The sequence below is a fragment of the Bacillus rossius genome, chromosome 7 (assembly GCF_032445375.1).
Source record: "Bacillus rossius redtenbacheri isolate Brsri chromosome 7, Brsri_v3, whole genome shotgun sequence".
Lineage (NCBI taxonomy): Eukaryota > Metazoa > Arthropoda > Insecta > Phasmatodea > Bacillidae > Bacillus > Bacillus rossius.
In genome coordinates, this window is record NC_086335.1 from 37,203,995 (window position 1) to 37,230,060 (window position 26,066).

At 38.4% G+C, this 26,066-nt stretch overlaps 1 protein-coding gene across 1 annotated transcript in view; it reads left to right on the forward strand.

Moving 5' to 3' along the window:
* The first annotated feature begins 12,453 nt into the window (after positions 1 to 12,453).
* The window catches only part of LOC134533832 (venom allergen 5-like), a 62,581-nt gene continuing 48,968 nt past the window's right edge, over positions 12,454 to 26,066 (forward strand). Inside the window, exon 1 of the mRNA XM_063371522.1 lies at positions 12,454 to 12,520. The gene's annotated coding sequence lies outside the window, so the exon portion shown is untranslated. The remainder of the gene's footprint in view (positions 12,521 to 26,066) is intronic.

The window sequence follows — 26,066 nt, forward strand, 5'->3', positions numbered from 1 at the left end:
CGTCGGCCTTGAGTTCCCTCATTTCTTTTCCTAGAAGATAGTGTAGTGTTGCGTAAAATATTTTTTTTCAGTGCACAAATCCGGATTAATAAGTATACTGTAAGTAATGTGTTCGAGCGTCAGGATGATGTGATTATTTCCGACAGTGAGTACGTAGTTGTAATCAGAAGAGTTTACGTTTCTAGAATTAGTAACTGCAGCTCATTAAAATTATCCCAAGTCTTACAGAGAAAACAACAGGTTCGACAATAATTTTAGTCTTGCCTTAGCTCAGTTAAACGGTGCCTACACAATAATTTTAAAGCAGAAGTTGAAAGTTTCGCCTATTTGTCGCAAAGGAAAGATCTTCGTAATAAACAGAAAAGAGGTTTATTTAATCATGGAGGTAAAGACATTAAATATTTATGTTTGGTACCACAACTTCATATGACCTAGAACTTATGGATCAACATCTGTAAAATCATTTATTGAAAATAATTTTACTAATAATGTAATAATGTTACATAATCTTGAAAATATAATCATTGTGATTTCTAAACTCTTAAAGAAAATTGTCACAAATTACTTTAACATTTTTGAATCGTGTTATAAGAATGTCAGTCAAAATGTAGACATGTGAGTACAGAAATTATATACTGTTTATTCCAGAGTACAATTACAAAGAAAACTTTTAAGAGCTCGTAAAGCCCTTACCAATGCTCGTTCTGAAAGTAGTTATTTACGCCAAGTCATTGAGACCAGTGTCAACACAAGTTAAGTAGGGTGCTCATCAGACCTAGTATATTTTTTATAGATTGTTTAATACTGTAAACGAGAGAATCTTTTGCCCTCAAACATGATTGTTCCCACAAAAGCTGAAAACTTGTGTATGTTTTATAGTGTATCAACTGCCCAAACTGTTATTCACGATAATTTTTTAAGGCTTATCGTTGAGATACCTCTTGAAAATGAAATGGATTATTTTAAATTATTTAAATTACATACTTTTCATGTATTTTTCCTCAGTTTATTGTAAAATTGTTAATTCATGACTCACGATTATTATTTTTTTTTGTTATGGAACACTGAGAGAATTTATCACATATTATTGCAACGAGAATCGCCAAATTGTAGAAAACATGGTATTACCATTTATCAAACTTAGTTTGAGCCAGATACTGACGTAAACTAGTGTGACATAATTTTTTTATATATTTAATATTTTTTTAACATTTGTTTTAAATTTTTTGGTGTCGCTGGGTTGCCCCACTCTTCGGAAAGGAGGATGGTTGTAAAATAACTTAACATAAAAGGATTCATTTGGCACTTAGTCTGTGAAAGCCGGCGGAGTGTGTGTAACTGTCGACGCAGCGCCCAGGTCGCTGTGTCTCCGCTCTTGCTTCTGCTACCGACGCAGAGAACAACTGCCTTGCAGTGTACTGTCTCTCGCCACGTGGTGCCGTGGGTTCAGTAGCCCACGTGTGTCGTTGCGCGGCGTTAGAAGGCTGGTGTGCATGTAGGAATGATCTAATAGTCCTGAATACACATGTCCAAAATGCGTGGTTGAGATTGAAGGTGTGATCCTTACCGTGAGTCGAACATTTTTCCCCACAGTAAAAGTTTTCAATCATTTAGTTTTTGACGTTTCATTTTTTTTTTTAGTAGTCAAATATGCCTCTCCAAAAAAAAGTTTTGTGCGAAACGTTTTTTCAGAGGTATATTTGACTACATTTCTGTGCAAGTGTGTCACCAACAGTTTACTGCGAACTGAGGATGAAAGTAACACATTTGATGACACCAAAACATATACCTCGCAGTACAAACTTAACCTGATGATATAATCTTATAAATTGTACGCACCATGCTTGCTAGACAACTGAGTTGTGAACAAAAAAAAAATTTAAGTGTGTATTAGGAGACTGCATCACGGTATATGGTACACAAGGCAAAATACTGGTGAAATTGCCATATTAATAGTACGTATGACATCCTTGTTGCCTGCTTTTGCTGGTCAGCTGCGAGCAGGACAGCTCGCCGTGGCCGTACACACTACAGATGTCGCGCTGTCACGCGAGCAAGTTGTTGCCGCCAGCTACACCGTGCCTCATCCTCAGCTTGCGGTGTGCATTTCAATGGGCGTGCACTCTCTCTTTCCAATGCACGCTTTTTCTGCCGTTAGCGCTGTCAATGTCTCGGTGTGCTCTGTTGCCACATATATGTATGACATAGAATAAAAACCTTTTATACAACTTTATAATGTCAAGATAAAAAAATTTCAATAGGCTATATATATGAAACATTTTATTTTACAAAGGAAAAATTGAAAATATAAATTAAAGGAAACACATTTTCTAATTATATTCCTTCAAGAGATTTATCTGATAATATACAGAGTTTATTTTTACGGAGACACAACTGAATGACGCCATCTTGGTTTCAAACCTTTTTTGTCAACACAATTTTATATATATATATTGCTTTGTTTGAGCACAGCACATACTTCAATGGAATGCCTTGTTATTTATAGAAACCGACTGCTACTAATTAGTTTCTCCTGTGAAATAATAATAATAAGTGTTAGAATTGAATTTTTTTTCGTAGTGTCTACAACTGGAAGTATCCTGGCAACATACATTATTTTATGGTATTAGAAATATCAACAAACAATACAATTAAAATACGTATTAGAATTTATTATAGTAAACTACGGCATGCAACATTATATTTGTAATGTTGACAAGCCGTGTAGTATCGATATGGCAACATTGGAAGCCATTTACTCTGTACTTGTTGCTGACCTCCGTAGCGTAGTCGGATGCACACCGGCTTACGGTGCGAGGGGTCCTGGGTTAGAGTCCCGGGTAAGGCATGGGTGTAACGTATACATGCTGATCTTCGATAACGAATTGAGAATGGTGTTTGACCTGGAACAAATTGACCCTTTGGATTTGGCGTAGGCCAAAATAACTTTAAAAAAACTCTGTACTGCAAACTGAGCGTGAGGCACGCTACAGCCAAGACATGGGTGCGGTTGGTGATAACGCGGCATCGCGTCCAACTCACGTGGCAGCCCATTGGTTTGGACAGGTGAGGGTGGGGGGGGGGGAGGAGGGAGGAGGTCGAAAGCAAGGCTGAACGCATCCGGGGCTGTCCCTACCGGACACGTTCATAAGTTGGCCCGTCGTCATCCCAGAAGGTCATCGATGTTCGTGATCGATGAAGGCGTCACGACCACGTGGTGAGGAGGGGATGGTTTATGGTTTCGGTCTTAAACATTTTCCAGGACGCAACTCGCAGATTCATTTTTTTTTTTTTTAGGGAACAGAAAAATATTCATGTAGAATTACAAGATATTTGTAAATTTGTACATTTATATGAACACAAGTATATACATTAAAAAAATATATTGTTTGCTGTAATACTGTTTTCCCTTTCTTGCCCGCGAATTTATGCTTTGTGTTGTCCCAGTAACTTCAATAGCTAAAGTTTTTTGTAAACAGTTACCTGCGCGCATAAGAAGCAAGGTAAAACCAAATTAAGTCAAACTGTTAAATATTCGATCATATTTGCCTTAGTTTAAAATAATTGTGCTTGAATTAAACAGCAATTAAAATATACATGTATGGTCCAATTTTCGTAAGAAATACTCCGTATTATCTCTAATACGTATTTCATATATTGTAAAAATAAACATAGCCATGTCTAGTACAAAGTTACAATATCTTTCTTATATTATTATGAACTATTTCTTGGCAATTGGTTTCCAAAGTAATTATTTTGCAAAGGTACATAAATTTTTGTTTCTGTGTAGAGAGCACCGAGTCAGGTATCAAGAAGTTCGAATTCCCTTGAAATGTTGAAAGTCCCGTCGTGGTGTTCGTCTTCATCGTCAATGGCTGTTTCCGAATGCATAAGGCTGCGTCCATAGCGCTCACATAACTACATTCCTTAGCAAATGTAGACACAATGAAAATGACGTGTAACACCTTTACTGCCAACACTACCTACTGACCGTCGATTGTACTAACGTGCACGCAGACATCTTGAATCGTGATGTCTACAGAGAGTCAGCGAAACGTAAACAAAAACGAATATTTATAATAATACATAGTCACGATCATTTTAAATTATTTGCGATTTAAATAAAAATGTATTTATTAATACCGAAATATTAAAATTACTTGTAATGAGCAATAAATACACAAGTGTTATAGTTTAATTTCGCCTATCATTAATACTTTTACTAATTTTTTTTCTTTGTCTCTTATCAAGTTATAACTTTCGCTATTAACGTTTTCAAAACTATCTTGTGCCAAAACTCGAAGTAATATTACTGTATGTAAAATCAAATAAAACACTATTCCGAAGCACATAGACGTAGAGACGCATCAGTGGATGAAAGTGTCGCATCCATGGTAACCTCGAGTTTAGTGGATGCATGTAGGAATACATAAGCATCCCTTGTGAGAGTTCGGAAGCAAGGCAAATATGGCCGCGTTCACTACGATTCAGTTTCAGTTAGTTAATACCTTAGTTAAAGGATTCTCCAGGCTACTATCCTGAAACAGTCAGTCTCCAATCGAGGGGTTGGCTCTAGAATCCTACCATTCCTACCAAGTATGCTAATGGCGGTGTGTAAAATTCCGCAGGTGTTAGCGTATTTTTTTTTTCAAAGTTAAACATTTACAAATCAGTATCTCGGAGGCACTGTCTACTTTTGGGCAAAATTCTCTTTTAACCATAAACGTTACCAGCACCGTTTGACATTCTTTCTAGTGGCTTACAACACTGAAATTTACTATATATTTATCAAAAATTCAGATATTTTGAGAAGAAAATAGTTGAGTAAATAAGTGAGATATTATTTAAACTGCACTCATGAAAAATATAGTTTATATGACATAATGCCATATGCCTCCGAGATGAAGATATGCTAATTGTCATTATTAATGGCTTACCTTCAACACTTTCAGTGGATAACACGGCTAAAAGCTAACAATGATGTAGCTTTTTTTTTCGCAAAAGAATTTTGGGACCATCGCATCTCGTCGCTAAAATAATGTACACGCAGATTGCGTATCTACTTGAGAATATGAGTACACATCGCAGATGGCACAGCTTGAAACTTGATCTATAATTAAAAGGGAAAATACCTTTTTTTTATTTTTGTTTCAAGGCATTTTGTACGAAATGAAATTAACAAGGTCTGACGATAGAGAAATGTGTGTTCAACACGAAAGAAAAAATACATTTATAAAACCCATCTTCCTTCGGAGAAACTAGTTGCGAGTGTTTTTTTATGCGGCAAATGGAATGTTACGTTAGGTAAACAACAGCAAATAAGTACACGTAAATCCTCCTGTAGTTCATTCCAATGAACGACCATTTAAATTCTGTAGTTGTTTGTGTTGCTATAATTTTTTGTATGCTGGTTGGTAGTATTTGAAAGTATAATTACGAAGAGTGTTTAATGGGGTTCAAGGTCAAGGCTGTTTGAGCGCGAAACGTGCAGAGCGTAGCCTCGGCTCTCCGGATTCTTATCGAAACTAAACAATAATTTCCTGTGAACCGAAAAAAAATTCAGTTTGCTTATGACCGTAATGGTTTTTGTCGTGATTTTTTTTGCGGACTAGCAATTATTAATTTTATATTTAAATTTTTTTCCCTCAATTTTGGGTGTTTTCATAACTTTTGTTTTATGTTTACCACGACTGTAATAGAGAGGATTAATTTATAGTTTGAAGAATGCTAGTGTTTTTATGTGCAGGAGAAACATGTCACGACTGTATTTAAAAACAGTACTGAAGTGACTGCATGACAAAGACGGTAGTGTTTATGTCACTCGAGACGGAACACTCTTGGGAGACTCGGACACGGTCGTCAAAAAAAAAAGGGGGGGGGGGAGAAATGAGGGGCGAAAACTCCCCGTGGCCCAAGCAACTTGGGGTACTCGGCTGGATTCTGAGATTATATTTTCAATGATTTGATTCAACCTGACAGGACCAAAATCGCAAGTCTATTTTTTCATGTATAGGAAACCTTGCAAGTATTTTTTCTAAACGGGACGATCGCGTTTACAGTAACGGCCACCGTTATTCGACAGTCATAGTTTTTTTTTTTAAATTGTGTGGTTTTAAAAGTTGTACATTAAATAACATGGACAAAATTAATTTGCCCTCGGGCCTTTTGTTTCTCTCGACGGCCCCGGATCCAGAGAAGCTGCTCGTCGCCCGTGTATGTTCGTCGCGGCGAGCAGTCACTCACAGCGACGACAATAACCTGGCTGGAGAGAGTCGTGCCCACGTTGGTGCAGAGGAGGCGACGAGACACCTCGGCGATACCACGGCGCCCGCGCAACTTGCTCGACCGCCTGGTTCGCTGACGACGCGCGGCGCTATTCGGCGTCCAACCCATCGGCGCCTGCAGGCAGCTGGGAGTTAAAAAAAAAATTTAAAAAAAACTTGCACTCTTCTTGCAGAACAACCAGATATTTCTTCTTAATCCGTGCAAATGACAAATAAGTAACGTTGAAATGCAATAGGGTTTGTCCGAATTTTTTAAAGTTGTATTATTTTGGGACATACAGGTATACGCAGTTAAAGTTGGGATTTACGTTCAGCTGCCAGAATTGACCCGCATCACCCTACAGTGTTTTTTGAAATGCATTGACATGAAATTTATTCGAAATACAAGTGTCCCTACTGATAAATGACCTTGTCCCCGACTTAAATCTGCATGACCGGCGTGAAGTTACTTTCTTTCCCTCCACTTTCTATAATAAATAGGGTATTTTCTTTACATCGTTCGTGAAAAAACCGTTTTACTATATTTCAACTAACTTCTATGTTTGGCTAACTTCCCATCGGCAAAGTGATGCACGCAAACCGCTGATGGTCATGGTTTGAAGAAAATTCGTTTTTACTAACATCGTTTTCTTATACTTTTATTATTATTATTATTATTATTATTATTATTATTACTATAACGTCTTAGCTCTCGGTGTACGGCATTTGTAAGGAGTAATTGCGTGAATGGAACAAGATCACTTAGAACGAAAATGTGTAACCACGGTGCTGCCATCTGCGTTGGATGACGAGAACCAAAGTTCACAAAGCCAAAGGGAGACTTTATAGTATGAAACGGATCCGATGTAAGCGAAAAAAGTCTTGAAAATAAAACACTAAATCCCGGCTTAGGACCTGATTTCTTACAAGGATATTTTTTTATAATATTGCCCATTTTGTTAAAATTCATTAAACTAAGACTATAAAGTTTTATTTTGGCTTTTTTAACTTTGGTTCGCACCTTCCGCCACAGACGACAGCACCAGGGTCACATTTTCGTTCCACGGGACTTTCTTTCCATTCATGAAATTAATCCTATCAAATTTCTTATACTGAGATTTAATATGTTAAGCATAAAAAAAATTAGTACTGTTCCTAAACATTCAATGGACGTTTTTTTAACAAATCATCGTATGTAAATGCTCGATTTTAGTACGATACATTTCCTAAACAAACTTATGATAGATATATTTACCCAGTTGATAGGTTAATAAACTGTTAGAGCACGCAGTTAATTTACGAAATTTTCAACGAAGAAACACAAAGGACTCCACTTAAGCCAAACTCCCTGTAGCTGTTTACTTCACAAACACGGTAAAAATGCACGCGGAAGTAAGAATCATGTTTTATTACAGACTTAAAAATTTTTTCTAAATCTTTCGTTAACATACCTTTTACTGGACACCCCATTAGCGGAGAATTGGAAAAGAGATGGTGGCCAAGAAAATTATAGAGTTTAAGTACACCAGGATGAAAGCCCCAAGGAGGACCAAGGAAAAGAGGAGGTGGGAAGAGAAGATAGTTAAAGTAGAGCAGGAGAGAGAAGAAGAGACTGGAAAAGATTGAAGGAGGAGTAACGGTGGAGTGACAAAAGGAAGATGGAGGCATTTCACTTATCAGATCCGGTCGCAGGCTTGATGATGGTGGTGGTAAATATTACAAGATTTTTAAATAAACTAAGATCCCTGAATGATACGTAACCACTGTTCTCCTTTATTTCAAGATAAATTTTTTTTTTTCAAACAGTGCAACTTTTAGTTACGCCAGAATTTTTTTTTTTCAGTGTAGGAAGATGAGTCTCTGCCGTCGCTCGTTACCTTCAGCTTCCCTCGCCGAGGGCTCCGGCACTAAGTGAATCACTTTCGGTGTCACTTAATCGGCGTGACTCGCCGTTCTGCGTCGAGCCCGCCTTTGTGCGCCGCGCCAGCCGGTCTCCGAGGACATCGAGGGCTCTGGACGCGGCTGTTGTGTCCGCCTCGGAGCTCGTCCGCCGACCCCGAGCTGCCAGGCAACACGCGAACCTGGCCACCCGAACGGTTTTAGTTTCCCTAGCCTGACCCATGCTAATACAGTGTGCTTGTCTTTTCACGCAGCGACGGATCAACGGATCGACATGATTTTTTTTTTTGCACATAGATACATATAATAATTAAATTCCATCCATAATGAAGAGAAAAAATGGGTGACTTCAGTTTCATAAAATAAAAACCAAATCATCATAGGACGTAGGTCATAGACACACAAACAGTGAGTTGTATCATTTCTCCACGTCCGCCAAACGATCTGGCTACTTCCTATCCTTCTGCTCGGCGAAACCCATCTGTTTAGTGAAGCTCGCGGCGGCTGGCGAACTAAAGGCGCTAATAACAGTTTCGTTTTGAAGCTTCATCAATGGGTGGTGTCGCCTTGAATTTGTAACGCGCTGTCGGTTGTTGCGTCCGTCACGTCTTGCCTAGGAGTTCTGCCTTCCCAAGAAATGATGCTGAAGATAAGCGTCCCGTTTTGCTGATGCGTAGCTTTAATGCACCCAGTTTGTGTAATAAATGGGACATTAAAACCAAACTTTCCCGTTTTTCAAGTGTATGTCCTATATACTTGAAACTCATTAGTGATGTATGGTCCTTATGTGTTTATCCCTGGCAACGCCGGGTACTTCAGCTAGTTTAATATAAGTGTATTGGATTGGAAGAGGTCCGCATTAATGAAGACTAAGACGTTCGGGTAAGGTAGCGAATAAGCATAGCCTTTATGGGATACAACCGTAACGTAACTCGCGACCGTAAGTGAGTACATAAAAAATAAGAAATATTTACCTCAAAACAGAATATGTGGCAACATCCGTTGGTAAGAATCGGGACTACTTGCAACAAGTTATTTTGCATTAGATATATCAACTCTCGCTGCTGAATGGAGCTACTGTAGAAAGTTGGAGTCTTGAATACGTGTAGCCTTGTAGCCAAATTTATTTGGAGCTGTTGGAGCCAAAGACGGTTGGAACCGAAGACAGGTGGAGGCATTGTAGTCCACCGTATATTGGCGATCGTGTACTATCGAGTTGATTGTTCGTGTATATGTACATCCTTTTCGTTAAATGCGCGTATTCATGGCTGTAGTATCGTATCCCTCTGACGAGATCGTATCTTACCAAGCTGCATTTTCGTACACATTTGTGTCCTTTTTGTCAAATGCGCTCATTTTTTAATGTGCTTCCAATTTTTTTTTTTATTGTGCTTCCAAAGGTGATTCCTTTTAAATAAATGTGCTTCCAAAAGTGCTTCCTTTTAATTAATTGTGCTTCCAAATGTGTTTTCTTTTTTACTGTACTTTAAAATATGCTTTCTTTGTTTTGTGCTCCTAAATGTGCTTTCTTTTTTAATTGTGGATCGTTTAGTCTGTACTTAGGACTGATGACTTAATGGTTCGTAATTGCTTGGTCTACACGCCTGACATTCTACATGAGCTGTTTAAAATGTTCGCCGAGTATCTAAAAAAAATCAGACCTCTTGGCTACTGACTCGATGTGCCTGACCACCAAATAGACATGTCTGACCAATCTACTAGTTGCGCATGGACAACCTGCTAGATGTGTCCGTCCAACCTGTCTGACCAGCCTGGCCACCGACTGGATGTGCCTGGTCAACAAGTGGAAGCGTCTGGCCAACAACTGATCCTTTTGGCCTAACCAAAACTGGATGCGCCTTGCTAACTACTGAACATGCTTTCCTGACCATTGAATAGGCGTGCCTGAACACCGAGTGGGCGTGTCTTGACTCCGACTGGACGTGTCAGCTCGACCAACTGACTGCCTGAGTATGTAGGGGTTCCTAGAGATCATTGAAATCACAGTTTTTTTCCGTTCCCTAACAATGCTTTATGTATTTGCTTTTAATCCATTGGGAAATAAAATCATGACCGATATTTGTGTATATCTACACACCTATATGTAATGCGTCAAAATAGGAGTTTTTTTTTACGTGACAACGTCTAATAAATCGATGAACGCCGGCTGCACGCACGAAAAAATGTCCCGTTACGCTGTGTCCCGTTACGCACATTGTACGCTGCGCTGCATATATCTCTCTTCCACTCGATTGGAACAACCATCGATTTGATTTTTTCGAGGCACATTAAACTTGAAATACTTCCAATCGTTTCCTACTTTTCCTATCATCGTCCTATCCTTAACAGAATAACACAGATTGGAAGAAGTTAAATAGCAAACATGTATAAGAATTTTAGTTAAAATAATATCTTCGTTAACGTAATAAACATATTTGAATTAATGAGTGCAAATAAAAGTAAATTTATCAATTAAATTGTAGATTTCATTTCACTCCTTCTTTGTATCCATACAAAATAGTGATAATTCAATAAAAATTATTCAATTTTATTCATAAAAGTATGCAATAATTTTATCAATGTTTTGTTATGACGTTGTCACGTTAAACTATCGTCCGTAAACCGACTTTACAGACAACCATTTTTTTTTTTTTTTTTTTGGGATATGAGTTCACTCCAGGCTGGACTTCACTTACATATATATAATCAAAATATATATGATTTTCATTTATCTGTAACAAGGTTATATCCTTTGGAGAATCACACATGGTTAAGTAACCACTCTTCTCCTTGTTTATAAATAACTCAAGGTCGTTAAGGGCACGATATTTCAATCACCAACGTGGAGCTGACGTATATGTGCTCGAAGTCTGCTTTGTTACCCAACGAAATCGCGTTTTCTTGCGAAAACTTCCGAGATTATCTGAGAGTAAAAAAAAAAACTGGAGCATCATCTGTGATTCATGGTTGGGTGAGTTTCTTTCAGGTTCATGTCTATTGTTAAAACACCAAACACCCCTGAAAAGAAAATTCACCTGATATTTTGGAGACAGGCTGTTTTGCATACCATCATACACACTTGAACTGCATACTCATAGAACAATATGTGCTTTTTACAGCTCCTGAAAGACAAGCGACCAATAGCAATAATCAACACAACCGGAAGGAAACATTAGGCAGTTGCGGACTTCTCTGACTACAAATGTGTGTGACTCATCCTGGTTCAAAAAAAATAATGCAAATTTTCCAGGTCTCTACCAATCACAATAAGACAGTGCATGTGCGTTCCGGTTTTTTCACTAAATTTATTTTGTAACTGGAGCAGAAATATTTATGTAAAATTACAGATTTTTATTTTTAATTTCTACATATACATGCAAACAACTGTAAAATTACAAAATAATGTTTTGCAATAATGCTGAGTTCGGAATTTTACCGAGGCATTATAATTTGTTTTGTTCCAGTACATACCTCCCATAGTTTAAGTTACTTGTAAACCGTTCCCTGGATATCTCTCCAGTATTAACTGCGCACATTTATAAACATTATGAAACAAAATAGAGTCAAATTATTGAATGTTCGATTAACTTTTCCATAGTTTGAAAAAAAAATTATGCTTGGATGAAACATCAATAAAAAATATAAAATTATGCACCAATTTTCGTAAGAAATACTCATTATTTTCTCGAAAAAACTTATTTCGTACATGCAAAAATTAACCATGGCCATGTGTTGTTCAAAGTTACGATATATTTCTTGTGGTAATACAGCTATTTCTTTGGCGACTGGTTTTTTGAATGAATATTTTGTAAAAGTACAGAAAAATTTTTTTTTTTGTTCCTGTGTGCCGTTGGTCTTAGATCACAGAGCAGGTCTTCTTCATCAAGGTGTGCTGTGCGCCTTGCATTCTCGCCTCTGCGAGGTTGTTTGCTCCGCCTCGCAGGACCGACGAGGAAGTTGGCTTTGTCGTGGAGGACGGATGTCGGAGGGGTCGGTGGAGGGGATGTGAAGGACCGTACGTCCATCCTCTAGAAGTTAATGCGCCGGGCAAGTAAGGTTGCGTACTCCCCACACATACACGTACACACACACGCGTGCTTATGCACGCCAAGGGAATAAATTAACCCGTCCGAAGCGGCGGGCGGCGCGCCGTCACTGGGTCAATGCTACGCGGCCTGCCATTGGTCGCTCCTTCCCCCCCCCCACACAGCCGCCCACCCAATTGCGAGGCCGGGCAAATATTGGCGCGGCTCCTTTTACGCCTCTGAGAGATACTCCCGCGGGCGGCCGAGCAGACTCAGTGCGACGGCGTCCTGAAGAAAGATCGCACCGGGGAAGTCAGCGTCTGCCGCTTCGAGGTACGTGGCAGTCTCGTTCGACACGTGCCCACGAGGCACGTGTGACCTATCTCAAATTTTCACATTCTCGAAATCAGTACCGATGACAGCAAACTTACCAACCGTATCACCTTGCAAAGACGCGTTGCGGAAATTTCGCGGATTTAGTTAGTCACAGGCTAGAATGCAAACCTTCGTGCTCTTTAACTACGTTCATAATTGGACGGCAGTCATTTGGACGCACCTTTACACGACCATGGGTAAACAATGCCCAAATAAGGGAAACGTAAGCGAATCAGATAGTGCAAAAAACCTTCTCATTAAGAAACCAGCCAATAAAAAAAAAAGCAAACTTAGGTGGAGCAAACATAAGGCTTTGTATTCTAGCCTGGACTCCAAACGAATTCGCGAATTTTATGGGTCTCTAATCATTATGTTTGTTTACGAACATCGATTACAACATAAAAAGTTGTTTAAGAACACTGTATACAGAAGAACTACAAAGGCAGAGGAATTCGTGGACCATTGATACTGCTTTCATACAAGTCACGTGACACAGACTATATTCTTAATATTCATACATATGTTGTATCTTCTGGCTTACGATTTTCTTACAGAAATGGCTGAGATATTTGTAAACAATTCCATGTTTCCAAATTTTATCCCAAAAGTCATAAAAGCTTTAGATGCAATTAAGGCATGTTAAGTTGAATCTGCTACTTGTTGAGTTAAATTGCTGTGGAAACTCCTAATATTTGTCGCACAAAAATTTCAATACTTCCGGTAGTTTTTTTCTGAGAAAGGAGGTTACAGATTAAAAAAAAAGATTATATTTTTTTCTGTGGAATACTCTAAAGGCACATTTTATCTTTAATCACACCACACAATATGCATCTAAAACTAAACTTCCACGAGAACAGCCAGTACATGTTATAGTGCACAAGTAATCAAACACCAAATACATACTGCACTGAATCTCAGAGGTGCAAAGTGCTGTCAGATCAGTGGATCAAGTTAGCCATCCAGTTTTTGAGCCACTAACGTTCACTAACGCAACTCGCGGTTGTGGCACGTACCTTGCGTTTTCTTTATGGCTCGTACTCTTCAGCTTTCAGATAAAATCACTTTCTGAAATCCTCACTCAATACCTCCCTTGAATTTGTTTTCCTGTTTTAATACTTTCAACACGTGTTTACCACGTGTAATATAATTTGTGTAAACAGACGCGCAATTGAAAGTTACTTCGGATGTTTGCACAAAATTGTATACACAGAAAACAAATGCAAGGGAGTTATTGTGTTAAATGTTTCAGATAAAATCACTTTCTGAAATCCTCACTCAATACCTCCCTTGAATTTTTTTTCCTGTTTTAATACTTTCAACACGGGTTTTTACCACGTGTAATTATAATTTGTGTAAAAAGACGCGCAAGTGAAAGTTACTACGGATGTATGCACAAAATTTTCATACACAAAAAACAAATGCAAGGGAGTTATTGTTTTAAATATTTCAGAAAAAAACCTTGCATAACGATAAATTTAAAAAAAATTAATCATGGAGTGTGATACCGAGACTTGACCATAAGCCATAGCATCCTCAAGTTTGACGGTACCCTGAAGTCAATTTTTCCCGCCAAATTCAATTAGGTTAGTGTTAATTTCACAACTTAACCTTGTTCGCATGTGTGCCTCAACTGGAGTAGCTGAGAGGTTGACTGCAATGTGGATGAATATTTGTTATGCAAACAAAAGAGTCGCTGACCCGCTACGGACGCCGCGCTTCAACCACCAGTCGACGGCATAGGCGTGTGTTACGAATGTTGCAAGTGTTGTAACGCTTTATAAGTTTCTGTAGCAGCGACGTTACTTTGTCCTTCAGTGGCAAGGTTTTGAAAGTAGGAAAAACTTCTCAAATAAATAAATAAATAAAATCTAATCGTATGCCTATCAAACACCTGATTCAAATCAAATTTTTTAAGAAAAAAAAAATATTTTTTTATTTTTATTTACGAAATTGTTTAACTAGAAAACCGTAGTTAGTAACCCCAGGATTAATGTGCTTTACTTTATTGATACATCTCAAACAGTTCGGAAGGTATGATAGTTGTACATCGAAAACTGATTGCCATAAGTATTAAAATGCGAAGTTGTAAATTCACTAAAGTCGCCGGCACAACTAGTTACTAATAAAGAGGACAGCTTATTGGGACAGAATGCTTGCTGAATGATAAATATTTTTTACTGCCAGGGATACGATAAAGCGCGAAACTTTTAAGCTTACAAATATATAGCAATATTTATTTAATGACTAGTCATTTTATTTAAAAGTTTTTAATTAAAAAGGTTATTTGCAAGGGTGAATTAAACTATGACATTTTTATGAAATTCTTGTTGTAGAATGTTCGTAAAATGTAAATGAGCTATCGATCTCGGAAACGATCACGCCCAAATGTTAACAGGGGAGTGCCGTGATTGGCCAGTGGACGGGGAGAGAGGGGGTGAGCTATTACAGGACTAGTTCTCCAACCCGATTGGTGGGCTGGAGGAAGAAGACCCTTTGTTTCACCGGTCAGTGGGCCGCGATGACCCGTGCGCGATTATTTTTTTTATTTCGTAATATCCAACACGCTGGTTCGGCGGCCACCAAAAGAGGCTGGAAAACATGTCCGGACGGGACTTCGTGGCGCATCTTTATAGACTTGGCTTCCTCGTACGTCTGTCAGCGCGGCCAGGGCGCAGACTGACCTGCGTCGAGCGCGACGCGGGATTGCGAAGGCAAGGACGATGGGCGACGATAGGAGACTGCACCTCAGTAAAAGTCACTTACATCAAGATGCATGCTGACTGGACGAGGTAGTCAGGGTCGGTTCCAGGTCTCCGCGCCGGACTTTTTACTACCGCCGCATCTGCCATGTGAAATGTTTGTAATTCAACTGCAGGATTTATTCATTGTATAACGATAACGTCATTTATCCGAATTTCACTAACTCTAAATTATCATATTTGTTTGATGTATTTTTAACATCTTAATAAGTTTTCAAAACAATCAATGATACTTTAGTTTTTAGTTAGTGGTTGGCTTAAAAACGTTTTTTTAAATAGTTTGTGTTTTTTTATGGGACTATTTCATGCTCCCAGATGCCTCGATGTGGCCGCTAAGAAGTAAATGAAATGACCCAGGGTCTCGCAAAGTCTAGTACTGTCAGTGGATCTAGAGTATTGTTTATGAGCCTCCTGCTTCAGAAGATACCGGTAGAAGCAGTTTGTTTCCGTGGTACAACAACAACAAAAAAGTATTTTTTAATATATATATATATATATATATATTCGACGGAGGCTCATGAGAAGGTAAACTTATAAACTAATTGAAGCAATATTCTGACAGTTGCAACTGTTGTAAACACTGGCTTCGTTAAAATTAACTTGGCATATTTTTTTTTTGGCAGTAATAACCTTCGGAAGAAGGTTCCAAAGTGTGCTCAGTTTGTACGGAAGAACATTTCGTTGAAAGTTGTACAGCCAACGGGATGAAGAGGGATCCACACCAGATGATGCCTCAAGCTACGTCAGTTAGTGAAAGCCGTCCTTGGCGGCAAAGCCGAACTGAAGCAAGGTTGAGAACTGACGGCTGAAAGGCACTCCATCAGAATGATCTTAAGACTCGAGGTCAGGTGATGAACAGCCAAAAACAAAAAGCGACAGTTGCCAGGCTAGCAACGGAGCAGCGAGTTAGCTTGCTTATTGATAGGTGCGGGTATATATATATATATTTTTTTTTTTTTTGCGATACAAGCTATAATCGATCATTAGACTGCAATAAGCAATGCACGCGGTAGTGAGTGTTTCCTTGTAATTGGCGGCCGTCTGCAAAAGAAGCTATTGCCCTATTTGGCCGGATCATTCAGGACGCGTTTTCTTCCGCACCGGAAATCTGTGATTGGCGTCCTGACAGTAGGCATGCTTCTGAGAGAAACTCAACCAGTTACGAAAGACATACGCTGCTACAGAGATTCAACTCACAGCTGGTCTCAAAATTTTTTCGCGGATAATACATCGCCTTACAAATTGATAGGGGCATGTATTTGTCGCGAAAATATTTCCATACAAGCTGATTTTAATTACTGTAGCATCGTCTGTGTTTCGTGCATGGTTGAGTTTCTTTCAGGTACGTGTCTACTGTATGTACCTACACGTATCACAGAAATTCAATGCGGAAGCAAACGCGTCCTTAATGGCCTAGTCAAATAAGGCAATTATGATTCTGGCAGATGTTAACCAATCACAAGGAAGAAACTTGCTGGCGCGGGTATACCTTATCGCAGTCTAACGAGCGTTCAGTTTACTTCGCGAAAAATTTAGGTCCTTACATATTGACATAGGAACAAAAATTTCACGGATTTATTTGGCAGCAAAGAAGACTTGTAAAACGTATACCTACAGCTTCTTCACTTCGATGACTAAACCATATTTTTCTTTACGCGCCCTAAGATAAGCTGAGCCAACAATGAACTTGGAAACATCGAGTAACTTACCACGAGCTGTTCAGTCCAATGAACGATAAGTCTCTGAACTAGGTATGTATCGGGCAATGTGCACACGAATGCGACTTGAGCCCGTATCTAACAGTTGCGTCCAGCCTGCAGCAAAAACGGTCCCGTATATAATCGTGGCTCTAATTATAATTATTATTAGCTTTTGGAAGCCAAACTTGAAACACTTGCGACGAACATCAAAATTTGTTTTGTCTTTATGGCTCATGATTTGTATTGATTCGTCATTAACGTGGAACTGTAAACATATTACCAACGTTTGTGAGCTTACTGATATACTTATTCATACGCCACAGCACATAAAACAAAATAAATACGCTCTCACTGGCAATTAGGGTAAACAAAAAAATAATAATTGGCCGCTGTTGTTATGTCGAAAATGTTTGTAAACAACTTCATATAGTTTTAATTGTTTATAAGCAATTATTATGTTGTGATGCTTTACAAGTGACACTTGATAAATGGGTGCCACTCACATAATACAGTCTATAACTACCGCTCCTAGTAACGTTCGAAGGCTTTCACAGTAATTGACTGAGTTTACTTAGCTAGCTGGTTGTAGCCACGTTAAAGTTGAAAATCTTGGGTCAGAATATAATCGCCAGTGACTAGAAAACAACAAAATACAATAAACGACAAAAACTTGCGGTCGATCATGATTCTGGCCAACAGTTGTGATGCAATAAACAAACATTTTAACAAAAAAAAAAAACCGACTTCAAAATAAACAATTCCAACACAAAATAATATGCACTAAAAAGTAAAAAAATAATTGTGTATTCTTCTACAACTTAATAATCAAATTACTTTTTCTACTCATCAATATGTATGTACGATCTATGTGTTTACCACGCAAGAAGGTAGGTAGGTACCAACCCACTTCAAATATAACTCAACACATACCTATGAATAACAAACAATGATCAAAATGTTTTATAGAGTTCTCCTAAGTAAAATGAAATGAAAAATATTAGACTACTTAAAAGTCAATCAAATTATTACGATAATATAATGTAGTTACAATTATTGTTATTTTTGGAGTCGGTGTCAGCCAAGTATGCTAGTTTATTTGTTTCCTTGGCTGACACCGACTCCAAAAATAACAATAATTGTAACTACATTATATTATCGTAATAATTTGATTGACTTTTAAGTAGTCTAATATTTTTCATTTCATTTTACTTAGGAGAACTCTATAAAACATTTTGATCATTGTTTGTTATTCATAGGTATGTGTTGAGTTATATTTGAAGTGGGTTGGTACCTACCTACCTTCTTGCGTGGTAAACACATAGATCGTACATACATATTGATGAGTAGAAAAAGTAATTTGATTATTAAGTTGTAGAAGAATACACAATTATTTTTTTTACTTTTTAGTGCATATTATTTTGTGTTGGAATTGTTTATTTTGAAGTCGGTTTTTTTTTGTTAAAATGTTTGTTTATTTTTTTCATTTTTAGGGACTCTGAAGTATTATTTATTTTATACTTTTTAATTTAAGTTCGTAAATATAAATACAGGTATTAAATGTTTTTTAAACTACCTCTTGAAGTCACGTTTAACCAAATTAAATGAAATTAAAATAACAAACTTTAAAAAAAAATGTTGCTATTGCTAATTAGCGCCATGGCAGGCTCCTAAGAATTGAAGAGTTCCGTTACTTTGTCATGGATCCCATGATCAGAACCTAACCAAACTCTCATTAAAATACCTTTGAAGTACGTCTTTTCCAATAAAAAAAATTATCGAAATCGGTTGGCGTGATATTGAGTTATTCGTCCTTTTGATGCGCACACATTTAATGAAAATTTAAGACTTATATGGTTTTCTCATGGATGCCATTGTCAGAACTGTATCAAATTTAAATGGGACCACACGGGAAGCACCAGCTTTCAAATGAAAAAAGAATCATCAAAATCGGTTCACCCAGTCGAACGTACTGAGGTAACAAACATAAAAAAAAACATACAGTCGAATTGATAACCTCCTCTTTTTTTTGAAGTCGGTTAAAAACAATGAATGACACTAAAAAAATATTATAAAATTAAACTAAAGCCAAAAAAAAGCAAACTTGTTAACATATTCTAGGGAAAGGAAAATAATTGTCGTCTTGTAGAGAATATAAAAAAATTATGAACAGCGTATATGTGAAGAATGGAGGTTATGTAAGTAAATATTTCTTAGATTCTAATTCACTTCGGAAATTCAACACTGCCTGTAGATCATAAAGTTCTAAAACACATTATGCTTATTTTCATATCACTGCAAAAATAAATTGTAATTATTTACAAGGAAAATCGTTGGTAAAAGTCAGTTTTCAACTATATCACTTGTGAAACTGCAAGGCAGAGCTTCGTGCCATTTTGCAATTTTACAAATCTCTGCCTTGCAGTCTTACAAGTGATGTCGTTGGGCAACTGAGTTTCCAAATGTATTCCTTGTAAAAATACAAAAAGAAATTACAGAGTAGGGTCCTCGGTGGTCATGATGGGTAACACTCATGAGGCGAATATAGTAGGTTCGATACCAACAACACCCGGGCATGACCCGTGACTATGAGCGCCGAATAGAAGGCCACTGTAGTCTTGAAGGTCACGTCGCCTTTAAGCCTCTGTGTTCAACCCTGTGACGTCAAGTACCATAAAAAAATACTGGTTTCCGCACACGAATCTTATGTGCAGTCATCTGATAAAGAGATTTGCGTATGCAAGCTCACACCTCTTACAAACGCCAGTTTATAGGTAAATACTTTATGCCCGAAGATCTCTCTTTTTCAGGACCCAGATGTCAACACTTTGATTTATTAAATGGAGAAAAAAAAAATCTTTCAGCGCCGTTTTATTTTTTGGCACGACTCTATAATGATTAGTCAACGGCTGTGTCACGTCATCGTAGGCACGGTAGATGTTTGTCACGAATATTCAGTATTGCGCAGAATTATCCGCTCTTTACAACTATTTATTAATTATTGATGTGTTAAATCTTAGCTCTCAGTAAATGACATTTGATGGGAGTTAATTTCGTGAATGCAATGGAGGTCGAGGAACGGTGCTACAATCTGTGGTGGATTCACAAAGCCAAAGAGGAAATATTTATAGTATTAACTATTTATGAAATTTTAACAAGATGGGCAGTATTTAAATAAAATTCATCTTTGTAAATCAGGTCAATAGCCGGTAATTATTTTTAAATTTTTAAGTCTTTTTTTGCTTTTAGAGGAGCCGTTGCTTTATATAGATTAAAATTTCGGTTTCAATAGTCGACATAAGTAGTATAGGATAGCCGGTCCGGCGCCAGGGCTTAAGGAGTGGAGCCAGTGGAGCCGACCGCCATATTGGATTGTGACGTCACGGCGGCCATCTTGGACTCAAAAATACCTCAAAATTCGTCAAAAATGACTCGAAATGACTCATAAATTCCCGTTTCGAGGAAAACTTTCTCGTTTTCTTCCTCAAAAATTCATAAATTAGGATTTCGAAAAACCTCAAAAGTCATTTTGCCTTAGAAAGAACACAATGTCCATATAGAGGCTTAAGCATCCATGTTTACAGCCTCCGATAAGCCTCTGACGTCATCATGGATTATGTCATCATGGCATATGACGTCACCGCTGCAATTTCCGTTACGGCCGCCCTCTTGAAAAATTTTTATTTACTATCCGATTTTAATGAAAAAAATTTTAAAATTTATAAAAAAAATCAATTATTTTAATTTTAATAAAAAATATTTTTAAAAAACATACATTTACACAGGGGTTCCGTTCCCGAGATGATGATGGCGCATCCTGCCTCCCCCCACCCCTAACCCCACAATCGTGCCCTCCCCTTCCTTAGAACATTGAATTTGATGGTGTCCAACAAGATGGTCCGGGTATCGTAACCCAGGAAAATTTTGAAAATAAGTGTATCAAAATTGTATTTTAATGCAAATATAACACTAAAAATATCAAGCTAAATATGGCACACTAGGAGCCAATTAATGTCAACTGATAAACATTTTTTTTAGATTTTGTGTGTTGATATGTTTCTTTTTCTCGCCAAGTGTTTGTTTGGAATCCCCCTCCCCCTAAACGTTTTCTCATTGGCGCACTTCCCGCCACACGGAACGGAACGGAACGAGAAGAGTGAGAGGGGGGGAGAGGACTCGTCCTCGCAGCGACCTTGGGGCGGGCGAGAGATGTTGCCCCCTCGCAGCGGCGGGGCCGCAAATATTGGCACTGGCGGCGGCCATTAGAGGATTCCCTCGCCGCGTGTTTAGTTTCATGAATGAGCGCTCGAGGATAGGGCGCGGCGCCTCACGTGCGCCCGTCGCTCCACGCCGCGGAGACTGCCGCCATGCTCGGTTCGGGCGGTAGGGGCAGGGGGGCAGGGGGGGGTAAATTATTTTCGTCAGTAAACGCGACGCTCGCTTTTGCAGTCCTGCAAATCGCCCTCGTCGTGATCTGAGCGTGATGTGAGTCAGATCCGAGCGGTTAACCACAACATTCAATGGCGGAGAAATGAAGATGGAGGTGAAAACGCGAGTCCCTGAAGTGCTTCCAACAATCTGTACCAGGCGTTTCATGCCCTGAAAATCATTCTGAAAACACGTTTTCCAGCCATTAGCACTGTTCTTGAAAAGAAAAAAAAACAGTTTGAAAATGTAAATCCGTAAACTCATCCGCGCTCGATGAATCTTCGAATACTTTTTTTTTTTTTTTAACAGACACCCTTCTGGTATATTTAAGGATCTTTCAAATCACGTGGTTTTCTCTGAAGCTTTGCACGTCGTCTGTGTGCCCAGGTAGGCGGGGACCTTAACCCTCCCCGTTCAGGGGCTACCATGAAGTACCGCGAATCACCCGCCTAAGGAAGACAGCGCCAACATCGTAGCACTAGCAGACTAAGTAATTAAGTAATGCCGTAGGCTGACCATGTGGAGTGGAAGCCTGTTCTAAACTAAAAGTCACCCTCATTAGAAACCGGTTATAAAAACAAATCGTAGTTGTATAGATGTTAATTCCAGAAGTTTGTTTGATAGGTTGAGAATAAATCGTCATTAAGACGATAAAAATGACCTCATTAGAAACCCCGAAATTTCGTGGATTCTTTTGGTCACCAGTTAGACTGCACACACATATTACCTTAGCACTGCTTTGATGATATGTTCACAATAGTCTCTAGCCATGGATTTTTGAAGAACGCGTTAACATTAAGTTATAGTTGCGAAACAGAGACCAGAAAAATGGGTCGTGCTTAAAGGAAGTACGTTTCGACATATTCCCGACATTGAGAGTACCATGACGGAGCAGCTAAAGGCTCTTCCGAAAAACCTTGCAGAATGCTTCCAACCATGGAGTCAACACTGGTATAGTGCGCATCGCAAGCCAACGAGAGTATTTTGAAGAATATTAGTAGGTACAAATTGTATGTAAGCTTATCACTTTGATCGCAATGAAATTATTCTCCGTATGTTATGATCACACCTCGTAAATATTGAACGATTTCCAAATGGCGCGTGAAGACTCGGATCTCTACTCGCCGTTGGACGTCCGGCCAGGCGGCCATCTTGAAGGATCGTTTACACTGGTAGAGTAAACGGGTAGAGTAAACGGGTTAGCAACTAGGGAATATAGTTCTATCCCGTTTACTCTATCCGCGTAAACGCTCCTTAAGGAAAATTAGGCTCCACCATTTTATATATTTTTTTTTAAATATCTTTTGGTCATAATTATTATTTTGAACTATTTATCCCGAAAAATTATATCTCCCAGATTTTCTATACCTTGTTGCGACCACGTATTTGCTAACAGGCTCCAGTCTGCAAGCGCCGTAAGCGAATACAACTATCATGACAACCACACCAGTCACCAGCGTTGACTTCAATAAAAAAAATTAAAAAACTGTAACTCGACTACGGAAAAAAACACTAAAAGGTAAGAAACAAGGTAGGTGTTGTTTGATATCATCGTCTTATTGAGTAAAACAAGGCATTTGATATGTTACATATTCCTATTTATTTAGTTGTACTGAAATCCTCTGTCACTTCCACATTAATAACATTATAATTCAATTCAAATGCCGAAGTCGTGCGTTGTCAACTACAAAAAACAAGCATTTTAGTTTGATATACAGTAATGATATAATGTAATTATATCGAACTAATTGAAGATTTTAATCATAAAATATTGATCTTACTTAATAAGTCTATAATAGTAATCAAGACCTAACTTGTTTCTTACCTTTTGGTGTTTTTCCCGTAGTCGGGTTACAGTTTTGATGAAAAGAAAAATTGTAGTTGACAACGCTCAGATGAATATACATTACAAAAATAGATACAAGAATATAACAGGGTATTTACTTATTATCGAGCAGAGTCAATACTTCTCAGCCTTTTCAACTCCATCAAAGGCGCTGAATCATGAGGGTTGCATAAAGGTTTCGGCGGGTCCAGATTGCTAATAAATAAACCCTCCAATGGTCTTACCCTTTTTAATGCAACGTTAACTTTGCCCTTTGCAAAAATCCGTTTTCAAACATAAAAAAAAGTAATGAAATATTTTTGAATTGGGATTTACAATGTAAAATAGACTCCTCATATTGTTGAAGTCGGTTAAAATGTAGCGTAAGTTACCCGGGTCACAATAACGAATCTATTGACACCTTATTCATCAAAATCGGATGAATAGTTTAGGCGATACGGAGGAACATTATGGAAATACAAACATACATACATACATACATACATACATACATACATACATACATACATAGACTGCTAAAATAATAACCCTTTCTTTTGGCTTCGCCGTAGTCGGGGGAAAAAAAAAGTAGCCAAAGCTAAGGCCTTAAGACTTTTCAAGAAATAGTTGTCTGTAAAGTCGGTTTACGGATGATAGTTTAACGTGAGAACGTCATAACAAAACATGGATGAAATAATTGAATACTTTTATGAATAAAATTGAATCATTTTTATTTTAATAATAAAAGAATAAATGACTTGAAATTATACTAGTAATCAGATTTTTAAAATGCAAGAATAATTAACCTGTATTGCCGAAATTGTTGTTGTAATAAGCAATGAAAAACAACATTAACTATTCACTTCACTTTATAACCAGTCGACGAAACAGTTAACGTGTAGATGTAGTTGTGTGCTGCCGCCGTCTTTCTTCTCCTCGGACGCATAGGCCAATCGAGTGGAAGAGAGATAGTAGATGCGGCGCGAGTGCACAATGAGCGTAACGGGACACAGCGTAACGGGACAATGTTCGTAACGGGACACTTTTTACGTGCGTGCAGGTGGCGTTCATCGATTTATTAGACGTTGTCACGTCAAAAAAAAAAAAAAGGCACGGGAACTTCACTGCAAGCTGTTTCGAAATAAGTACTATTACAAATGGCAAGGTGGCGAGGCCCAGTCCTGAAGGCCTCGGCAGCGATTCTCCTTGGCGGGCAAGGGCGGTTCATTGACGGCCCTCGTTAGCGGCGGGAGAAGCTTAGAGCGCGCGAGGCCGCCGCTGCATTGGGATGCAACTGAGCGACCGTGTGTACACTTACTCAGGGCTGTTGTTCCCCCGCCAGCTGTTGGTCCTGGCAGTTAGCGGGGGAAACTCGCTACGTCGCGCCACCTCCGACCATGTTTACGGTGGGGGAAAACTACTATTCACTCGACCCGAATAATTCCAGTTTCAGTAAAAGGATGCGTCAAGTTTGGTTTGTTACATAAATAAAATCCTTGCTAATTTTTTTTAACGTGACAATGTATAAAAAATCGATGACGCCGGCTGCACGCACGAAAAAGTGTCCCGTTACGCACCTTGTCCCGTTACGCTGTGTCCCGTTGCGCTCATTGTACGCTTGCGCCGCATCTATCTCTCTTCCACTCGATTGGAACAACCATCGATTTGACTTTTTCGAGGCACATTAAACTTCAAACCCTCCAATTCGTTTCCTACTTTTCCTATCACCGTCCTATCCTTAACAGAATAACACAGATTGGAAGAAGTTAAATAACAAACATGTATAAAATTTATAGTTAAAATAATCTCTTCGTTAAAGTAATAAACATATTTGAATTAATGAGTACAAATAAAAGTAAATTTATCAATTAAATTGTTGATTTCATTTCACTCCTACTTTGTATCCATACAAAATAGTGATTATTCAATAAAAATGATTCAATTTTATTCATAAAAGTATGCAATCATTTCATCAATGTTTTATTATGTCGTTGTCACGTTAAACTATCGTCCGTAAACCGACTTTACAGACAACCAAATTTTTTTTTTTGATGAGGGCATGTTTTTCGCATGACTAAGTGAGTAGTATATAGTAGTTACTCCGAGCCCTGGCTTCTGGCCGAGGTGCGAGGTGCCGACCGATCTCTGATGTCACGGCAGCCATATTGGATGACTTTGATCTTGACCTTTGACCTTGACCCAGACGGCCATATTGTATCCGCCATCTTGGATTTTTTTCTAGAACTTTCCGCCATTTTGAATTACGACATTTGGTTTTCTAGAACTTTCTGTCATCTTGGAATCGAATGCCCAACTCCCTAATATTGCAATTTCCGTTATGGTCGCCATCTTGAAAATTCATAATTTGTATGCTATGAATACAGGATTTTTTTTTTTATTTATACAAACCGAATAAATCACATTAAAAACATATTATTTAAAAAAATTGCACTTACGTCATGTAGCTCGGAGTCCTCAGTTCAAATCCGGTGAGGGCAACAATAAAAAAATGGCGACCGATCTTTCCTCCACGGAAGCCGCCGGTAGACTGACTTCCCACCACTAATGACGAGGTATATATATTTCACCAGCTATTATGATGTCATGTCCACCATCTGTTTTTCGTCTGCTAGTGGCTGCCATCTTGTTTTTCTCTGCCTTAGTGTACTGCCAACATGTTAGTTTAATTTTTACCCACTTTAGTGCAGAAATAATTTATTATTACTGCGACAACCGCCATCTTGTGTTTGTCTACCTGAGTGCACTGTCACCATGTTAGTTTAATTTTTACCCAC